Raw genomic sequence first — 8503 nt, forward strand, 5'->3', positions numbered from 1 at the left:
AGTAAGTAGATCGAATGTGAAACAAAGAAGATTAGATACTGGAATGCTTTTAGAAGATTTAAAATCAAGATTGCGGATTATGCTTGAAAAAAATCATAGACTTGAATACACCAACAGCAATAATGTTGGCTCAGTGAATATTGTTTAAAACGATAATATCGACCGGGAATAAAAATTGTATAAAAGTATAAAAAATAGCTTTTTTTATAAAAGACAAGTGTTTCATTCAAAAGAAGAAATTTACGGCCTACGGTACCTTGAAGTTTTGGAAATTTAATGTGTGATTGATGTGAAAATTAAAATAAGTTTTAGAATCGCAATGGAAAAATGAGATGCGAATGTAAGAATATAAATTTTATACTTTCTGATCAATGCATATCAGATTCACCAACATTATTGCTGTTGGTGAATTTAAGGCTAAGAGTTCTTTTTTTTCAAGCATAATCCGCCGTCTTGATTTTCAATCTTCTTAAAGCACTCCAGTATTTAATCTTCCTTGTTTTCGGAAACATGTTTTGTGAAAGAGCCACTGAGATAAGAGGCAATCTCTTCGCGTTCGATCTACTTACTCAATCGAAAACTTCTAGTCCTTCAAGAAAGTCACCTTGAGCATATCGCAATCTTCGTCTCGAGGAGCGGTGTTAATCTTAGTGGAACAAGGAATAAGGGAACGACGTTCAACAATTGCCATATCCACCAAACGAATCGCGTCTTATCAACGAGACCTGGCGCTAGTATGCACTTTAAAAAAATTGATGTAGTATCCAGGAGTTGCATCCCACAACCAATTTAATTGGTTTCTGGGACGCCATATATTAAGTATGAGGGAGCCATAACTAATAATATAAGGAGTGGATATTATTATTAATAATGACACCAGTGTCGTAGCGAGGGTAGGGGTCCGGGGTTCCGGAACATTCCCCCACCCCCCACCCCCCCGAAATATGAAAACACTATGTATTTACTTAATAAATGAGAACAAAAAAATTAAAAAATCATGAATTTACAAAAACATTTTCTTAGAATATGAAAAGTGCACCAATTAGTGTTAAATCTTCTACTTAGAACTATGTAGATCAAAAATCCCCCCTAGACCACCCCGAAGGAAATGCCACGCTACCCCACCGAGTGACATAATTCCAAATTGTATTTAGTGGATACTTGTGCTCTCGAAACTCCAGTATTATACCAAATTCCTTGCAAGTGTGGGCAGGTGTACGTTGGGGAAACGGGAAGAACCATTAATACCAGGATTAAAGAACATAATAGGCACCTTAGGCTCTGCCAACCCGAAAAAATCGGGGGTTGTAGAACACGCCATTAAATCCGACCATGCAGGGAAGTGGGAAGAAGTGAAAATTCTATGCCGTGAGACTAAATTCAGGGAAATAATGATTAAGGAATCTATCGAGATACGGCTGAGAAGTAACTTCCTCAACCGTGACGCAGATGCCGGGTATTCATTGCTGTGTTCGAAGTATGTTCAACGAATAATTTTTCTACCGCCCATTTTCTTCCTCACTTGGAGGAAATTTATGAAAAAAATAGAGCGAAGGGAGATTCACGAACTTTTCGTCTTTCTCCTGTCGCTCCCTCATTCGGCCTTCCTCTCCCAGCGCCTAACTATCGTAAAGTGGCAAATTTCGGAACTACAGTACCTATTGTCAGGACATGCATTCACACTTTTAGTTCGGCCAACTATTGCTAGGACAATCGTATTCTGAACGAGTCATTAATCGCCTTAACTATCGAGTTGGCTGTGGGATTATACTGTTGGATGAGCGATCTCTTCCGACGGGACCAACACCTGGACACTACAACCAAGTTGCAAGCGTCCAATTTAATTGGATAGTATACCCGATCGTGTTGGCAGCCGTGTATTTGCAGTGGATACTATATCCAACTTTCACTTATCTAGTTAAAATTGGATGCCTCATCCTATCCTTTTTTGAGTGCATGCTTATCTTATCTTTCCTAGACTTCAATTCGATATTATAATCCACGTTGCGTTCGTAAGTAGATGAGAAGCGGACCGAACTATGAAGAATCAAGTCGCACTCTTGGGTCATGGCTTTCAGCCTTCAGGCGTGCATAAGCTGTAACCATCTTCCCTTGCAATAGAAGGGCCGGCAGCGGTTATTTTGAGTGGTAGGTGTTTTCTCTCGTTGTGGTGGAGTGAGTAAATAATTTCTATCGTAGGGGAGACTGGGGCACAGTGTGACAGTTTTAGCATTGCTTTTTTGTTTCCCACAGAATTATTGGTTAATGGAAAATTTTGGTACCATTGCATGAAGAGTATATTCCAAAACGCACAAAAAATCCGCAAGTAACACAATTAACTTAAAATAGTTGACATACTTAAGTTTTTTTCTTTGTTGAAAAGTGTCCGAGGGGCAGTGCATGGTACAGAGTAGGCACAGGCATGCACTAGTCAACAAAGTTTAAATTTATTGAGGGTACAAATGAATTTATTTACATTAATAGGTAAAATATATATATGCAAGCGAACATTTTTTATCAAGAAGTTTTTATTCAAGATACATGAGCGGAAAAAAATATTTAGTCATGTCATTATCAATTTTAAATCACTGCATATAATGTTTTTCAACAAAATTTAATTACATTAATAGCTTACGTTCTGTCAACTGTCCTTTGCTGTAAATTTAGTACCTTCATTCTAAAATCGTAGCTATTTTTTCCATTTCAAATCCCCTTTTGTAGTCCTTAAATGTGAAAAGCTTTTATTTTCTTGACATTATTACCATATATTTTTCAATATTTTCTTATGGCCAGGATGTTTTTTCTCGCCTTCCTTTGATGATATTAATTTTCCAGTCTTTTGTTAACTTGTGTATCCGTAGGGTACTAGGGATCTCCGATCTTTTCTTCTGTCTAGTATTTTTAGATATTAGCCTGATAGATTTTGGACAAATTTCCTGAGGGATGGACAACTTTGCCCTCTGAAACGAAGTTTTCAGCCCGGGGTGTCCTGGGCTTTCGCGATATCGTCGGTTTCTAAATGAAATTCTGAAGGTGCAGCAGAGTGATCTTTGACAGTGGCTTGGGCAAGGTCCCTGTCATTGAAAATACTAGGGTTAACACGGCATATCCCGGTTGGAGTAAACGTAGTAATAATATTGTTGGATGTAAATGCTTTTTATATGCTGTACCCACTAACTCAGCCAAGTTGCAAATTGTTATTCTCTCTTCTATATGATTTCTGGACGAGTCACGGCCATTTTAATATTTTTTTCAAAGTGGCGGAGACACAGTTATCTAATGGCTGCGGTTTGTAACTGCAGTGAGGTGGCAAAGTTAACAGTAAAACCCCTTTCGTTTTCACTAACTCAATAGCATCAACAGAAATGCACGATTCATGGTTGTGTACAATTAGCAGTGCAAAATTTTCTTTAGAACATTTTGCATGATCGATTAAAATGTTTTAAAACCAGTAAAAATAAATAGGAAGTCATCCATCTAGAAGGATTTGAGGCACCTACTGATCCTATGGGACACTTAAATAGTATTTTTGGAAGGAATTCCACTCTAGAATACTCAAAAAAGGAGCAATTGTAATAACCTCAGCGTTTATAATATAAGAAAATATCATCAAGGAGTCTCTTTCAAAGGAGGTAACCTAATCTACTTGTTTTTCACCTTTGGAGGCTATCACTTTCACTTGGAGTTGAACGGTGGTGGAACCACTTTCACCATGGTTGTATACACTCCCAGAAAAAATACGTGTTTGGCATAAAGAGCTGATAGATCGGAAAAAAATGCAGTCGAGAACCGTCCTATTGAAACCCATGGCTCTTGCCAGTGAGGTTGCCTCTGGTTTCCGAAGACTAATCGAAGGATTCCGCTTCGCACATCCGTGAAACAAATCATTATCAGCGGTTCCTTTCTAATCGCACGATGGCGGGTATTTCTTTCCATTTCTCTGAGAAAAGTAATATGCTAATTTTTTCGTGAGCAGGGGAGACAGTCCGTGGTGAGGTCGTGCTGCAGTTGAAAGTAAGTTTACTATGGTGGCAATTTATTTTATAAGCCTTGGATATCATAATATATAAATAATTTAAATTCAATAGTATTTCGTAAACATTATTGCATCAAAATTCTCTTTAAAAAATAAATTTAATTGCCTTTTATTCTTCCCTTCACGCAAATCACTGAATGTTTCCTGAGCAGGCCTGTAGAAAGGAGTAATGTCGCTGCAACTAATGTTCATGAGACTCTCTCCTCACTATCTCAAGCTCACTTCTGGCGAAGACTGAACTGTTTCATATAAAGAGCACATATATGTTGACCCGCTATCCTCAGTGCTGGAAGTAAACTGCTGCAGGCAGATCCTCCAGTAGCTCTCCTTGGTGAAGTAGTGCGGGTGGAAGAAGGGGAAGGGGAGAGGGGGGAAGGGAGGGTAGGGTTTGCTTTGACTTTCAGTGGGCAATGTTTAACCCGGGTTCTTCAAACGCCTTTTCAACCCAAATATGTGCCATTTCCCTCGTTCTCACCCCGATGATGGTTGCCTTCTCTGGTAGAATTTCAATGATGGTTAGGGAAAAACATTTATCGGAAGAACAATTGTGTGAGGCTGGGACATAGCAATGATTTTTGTGAGGGATATGAGATTGCTAGTGTGTGTGTGGAGGGATTGATAGTGGGATAATATTAAATTGGTGAACATAACATCGTTGGCCACCCACCGCGACCGCCTCCACACATGCAGTGCGAAAACGAGACAGACAATGCAGCGAACCCTTCCCTCGAAGACAATGTTGTGAACCTTTCCTCGCATGTCTTCGACGCCAACGAGCGGGCAGTCCTCAGCAAAGGATTATCTTTTTCACCCACGCCGAGAGTTAACCACGTGAGCCTTATGACGGACGCCCTTAATTTTTGCCGAAACCTGCGATGGAAAGCATTCTGGCAGTCCCAACATAACACATCTTCCAACCATGACACTCTTCACCCACTGGCTCAATTCGCCCCACCGTCTGTACGAGAGCCTAAACCACTCCATGCAAACCATCCCGTAGAGATATTCATCAAACTTTTTCTAAACAGAATCACTGACCACAATTTCCTCCATTCTCTCACCCCACCTAAAAATCTCACACGCCTGGAATTTCAGGCCTTAAGAAATCTCTCCACCTCCAAAGACATCATCATAACCTCAGCGGATAAGGGCTCAATGGTAGTCGTTCTCGACAAAGAAAAATATGTGGAGGAAGGTTTAAGGCAACTGAACGACCCGACTTCCTATTCTCCCCTCCCTAAAGATCCCAACCCGCAATTTCAAAAAGAAATCCTCTCCTTTCTAAAAATTTTGGCGCCGCAGAAGGACTCAGCCCCTCCGACAGTAATCTTCTTTCACCTGCCGATTTCAACACTCCACAATTCTATCTTCTCCCCAAAATACGCAAACCCAATAACGCAGGCTCGTACATGATCTACCTTACTTTTCCCGCAACAATCTTGGTTAATTCATAATAAAATTCCGAAAAATATCCTGTACGCGAAAAATCATTGTCGCCATTTTTTTTTGGAGCATACAAACTTGAATATCTTAGCAACCGTTCAAGGTAGACGAATGAAATTTTCAGGGTAATACTTTTATTAAAAAGGTCAACTTTTGAAATGATGGCCATTCCGCTCGATCGATTCAGGTGCGAGTTACATCGATACTAATCTCCTTAGTTACGCTTTAATCGCTAATAACTTTATTGTTAATCAAGTTTTGAATTTGAAAGTTATACATAATACAACTTCTAATGTATTTTATCCGATAAAAGATAAATCAAGCGGATCAATTGATTACAACTGAAGTTATAATCGATACAAGTGTGCATTCGATAGATCCCTTTATGAGACTTATTTACATAGTTACGGAATATAAATTATAATATTATGGTAAGACGGAAAAGCTCTATGCACACATGTAAATAATTTTGATGGGTAACGATTCCTAATGATAATATATCGATATGAATTTATATCGATAGGTCTCATTTTCTCCTTTGCTATTGACCGTACCTGTCCGTAATTTTCAGGGTAGTACCTGACTGGTAATATAAATGTTTATTTATAATGAGGGCTCCATGGCAACCATAGTTTTCGTTTTATGTCGATAATTATTTTTAATGTAAAGTAAATGGGGATATACTCAAATCGTTCTATATACGTTTCCTCTTTTGCGAGATGAACAAAAATTTAAGGATATAATCCTTCTCACAGGGGTCACAATTAAAAATGATAGAAATTCCGCTTCATCTATTAGCCAGCAAGAAAAATCATATCGAAAATCCTGGAATTCGATTTTTACCTAATATATTTTTTATTAATTAAGTCAAGGGACTGAAACTCTTGCTTAAATATAATATTGTAATACAAAATAACTTAAAGTAAAAGGAAACTAATGCAGTTATTACAGTCAAAGTTATAATCGATACAAGTGAGCATTCGATAGATCCCTTCTCCAGACAAATTTCAATAGTAATTGGGATAAAACTATAAGCATTATTTTAAGAGAGCAATGTACTCTTCATAAATATAAATTATTTTCATGCGATTCGTTTCCTTATGAATATATATCGATATGATGTTATATCTATAGGTTTAATTTTCTCCTATGATATTGACCTTACTCGTCTGAAATTTTCAGCGTCACACCTTATTAACAATATGATTATTTAGTGAAAATAACGTCTCCTTGCCAACCATATTTTTCAATTTATATCGATATCTATTATCAATCACTCCATTGCGTAAATATTCAATTCCAAACGTTCCCTCAACGCTTATATCATCGTGGTAACTAAGACGACCTTAAGTATTGTTGAGGGCAAATGAGCGTGTTGTTCGTCCATTCCGCCCATTTCAACGACATTTTGGGTGTTTTTTTTTCGCTTTTTAAGAAACTTATGGATCCAATACTAGAACACACGTGACACGAATATGTTCCCAGCCCCCCTCCAAAACCCGCTTGATGAATTCAAGCGCTCATCAACTCGTATATATATATATATATATATTCAATGTTTTGCAGAAATGCGATGCAACGTAGCACATAATATGAAAGTTTAAAAACACAGTCACCAAAAATAGACACAAAATAAAAAAGAAAACACTCACACGAAAATTAAACTGAGAGACTTTCGCGGTTGTAGCCGCTTCATCAGTCAAGGAGAGAATGAGGTGGGAAGGAGTGTTTTGGAAAAAGGAGTGTGTTGGCAAAAGGGGAAAAGGTGATGGGAGGAGGGAGGGGTGTATTGGGGCGGGGCTAACAGGATACATTCAAACCAGGCTGTTTATTGGCTTGCAGGCGCCAGATGCATGCCAATTCGAGGGTGTGGAGATTGAGGGGCGAGTCAGTGGGTGGCAGGGAGGCAATGATAGAAACTTTGAAACATAGATTAAACATGGAATCATGCGATAAACAATGTGTGGGGACCGGGAGAGATGCATGTGGGGATGACGGACAGCAGGAGGCGCGGTGATTATTTATTCTAAGGTTGAGAGGGGTGGTGCATTGGCCTATATAAAAAGCGGGGCAGAAGTTGCATTGAAGGAGGTATATGATGTTGGTGGAGGTACAGGTGGTGGAAGGAAATATCGGGAGGAATTTAAGTTTGGAGAGGAAAGAGGCTGGGGGTGGAGAGAAAATTTTGCAGGTTTTACATCTAGGACGGTTGCACGGCGAGGGTGGGGTAGTGGGGACTGAATTCAGTTTTTGAAGGGGGCGGGTGGCTTTGAAGATGGTGCTGAGGTTAGGTGGTCTCTTATACGTGATCCGTGGAAGAGAGGGGAAAATTTGTGAGGTGGATTTGTGGTTGGAGAGAATGGGGTACAATCCTTTCCAATCTACACACTTCTCTTCTACGCCGCGGGTATCCCGATAAACTGTTAATCAACAAAATTAGAAAAAAAACCCTACAGGTCCAATAAACCCCGTGCCGAAAAGAATTGCTCTCCATCTCTTCTCACCACTTACTTCCCCGGTGCTCATGCCTTACAGGACATCCTGAAGGACTTGTACCCCATTCTCTCCAACCACAAATCCACCTCACAAATTTTCCCCTCTCTTCCACGGATCACGTATAAGAGACCACCTAACCTCAGCACCATCTTCAAAGCCACCCGCCCCCTTCAAAAACTGAATTCAGTCCCCACTACCCCACCCTCGCCGTGCAACCGTCCTAGATGTAAAACCTGCAAAATTTTCTCTCCACCCCCAGCCTCTTTCCTCTCCAAACTTAAATTCCTCCCGATATTTCCTTCCACCACCTGTACCTCCACCAACATCATATACCTCCTTCAATGCAACTTCTGCCCCGCTTTTTATATAGGCCAATGCACCACCCCTCTCAACCTTAGAATAAATAATCACCGCGCCTCCTGCTGTCCGTCATCCCCACATGCATCTCTCCCGGTCCCCACACATTGTTTATCGCATGATTCCATGTTTAATCTATGTTTCAAAGTTTCTATCATTGCCTCCCTGCCA

Source organism: Ischnura elegans, chromosome 12, assembly GCF_921293095.1.
Source record: "Ischnura elegans chromosome 12, ioIscEleg1.1, whole genome shotgun sequence".
Lineage (NCBI taxonomy): Eukaryota > Metazoa > Arthropoda > Insecta > Odonata > Coenagrionidae > Ischnura > Ischnura elegans.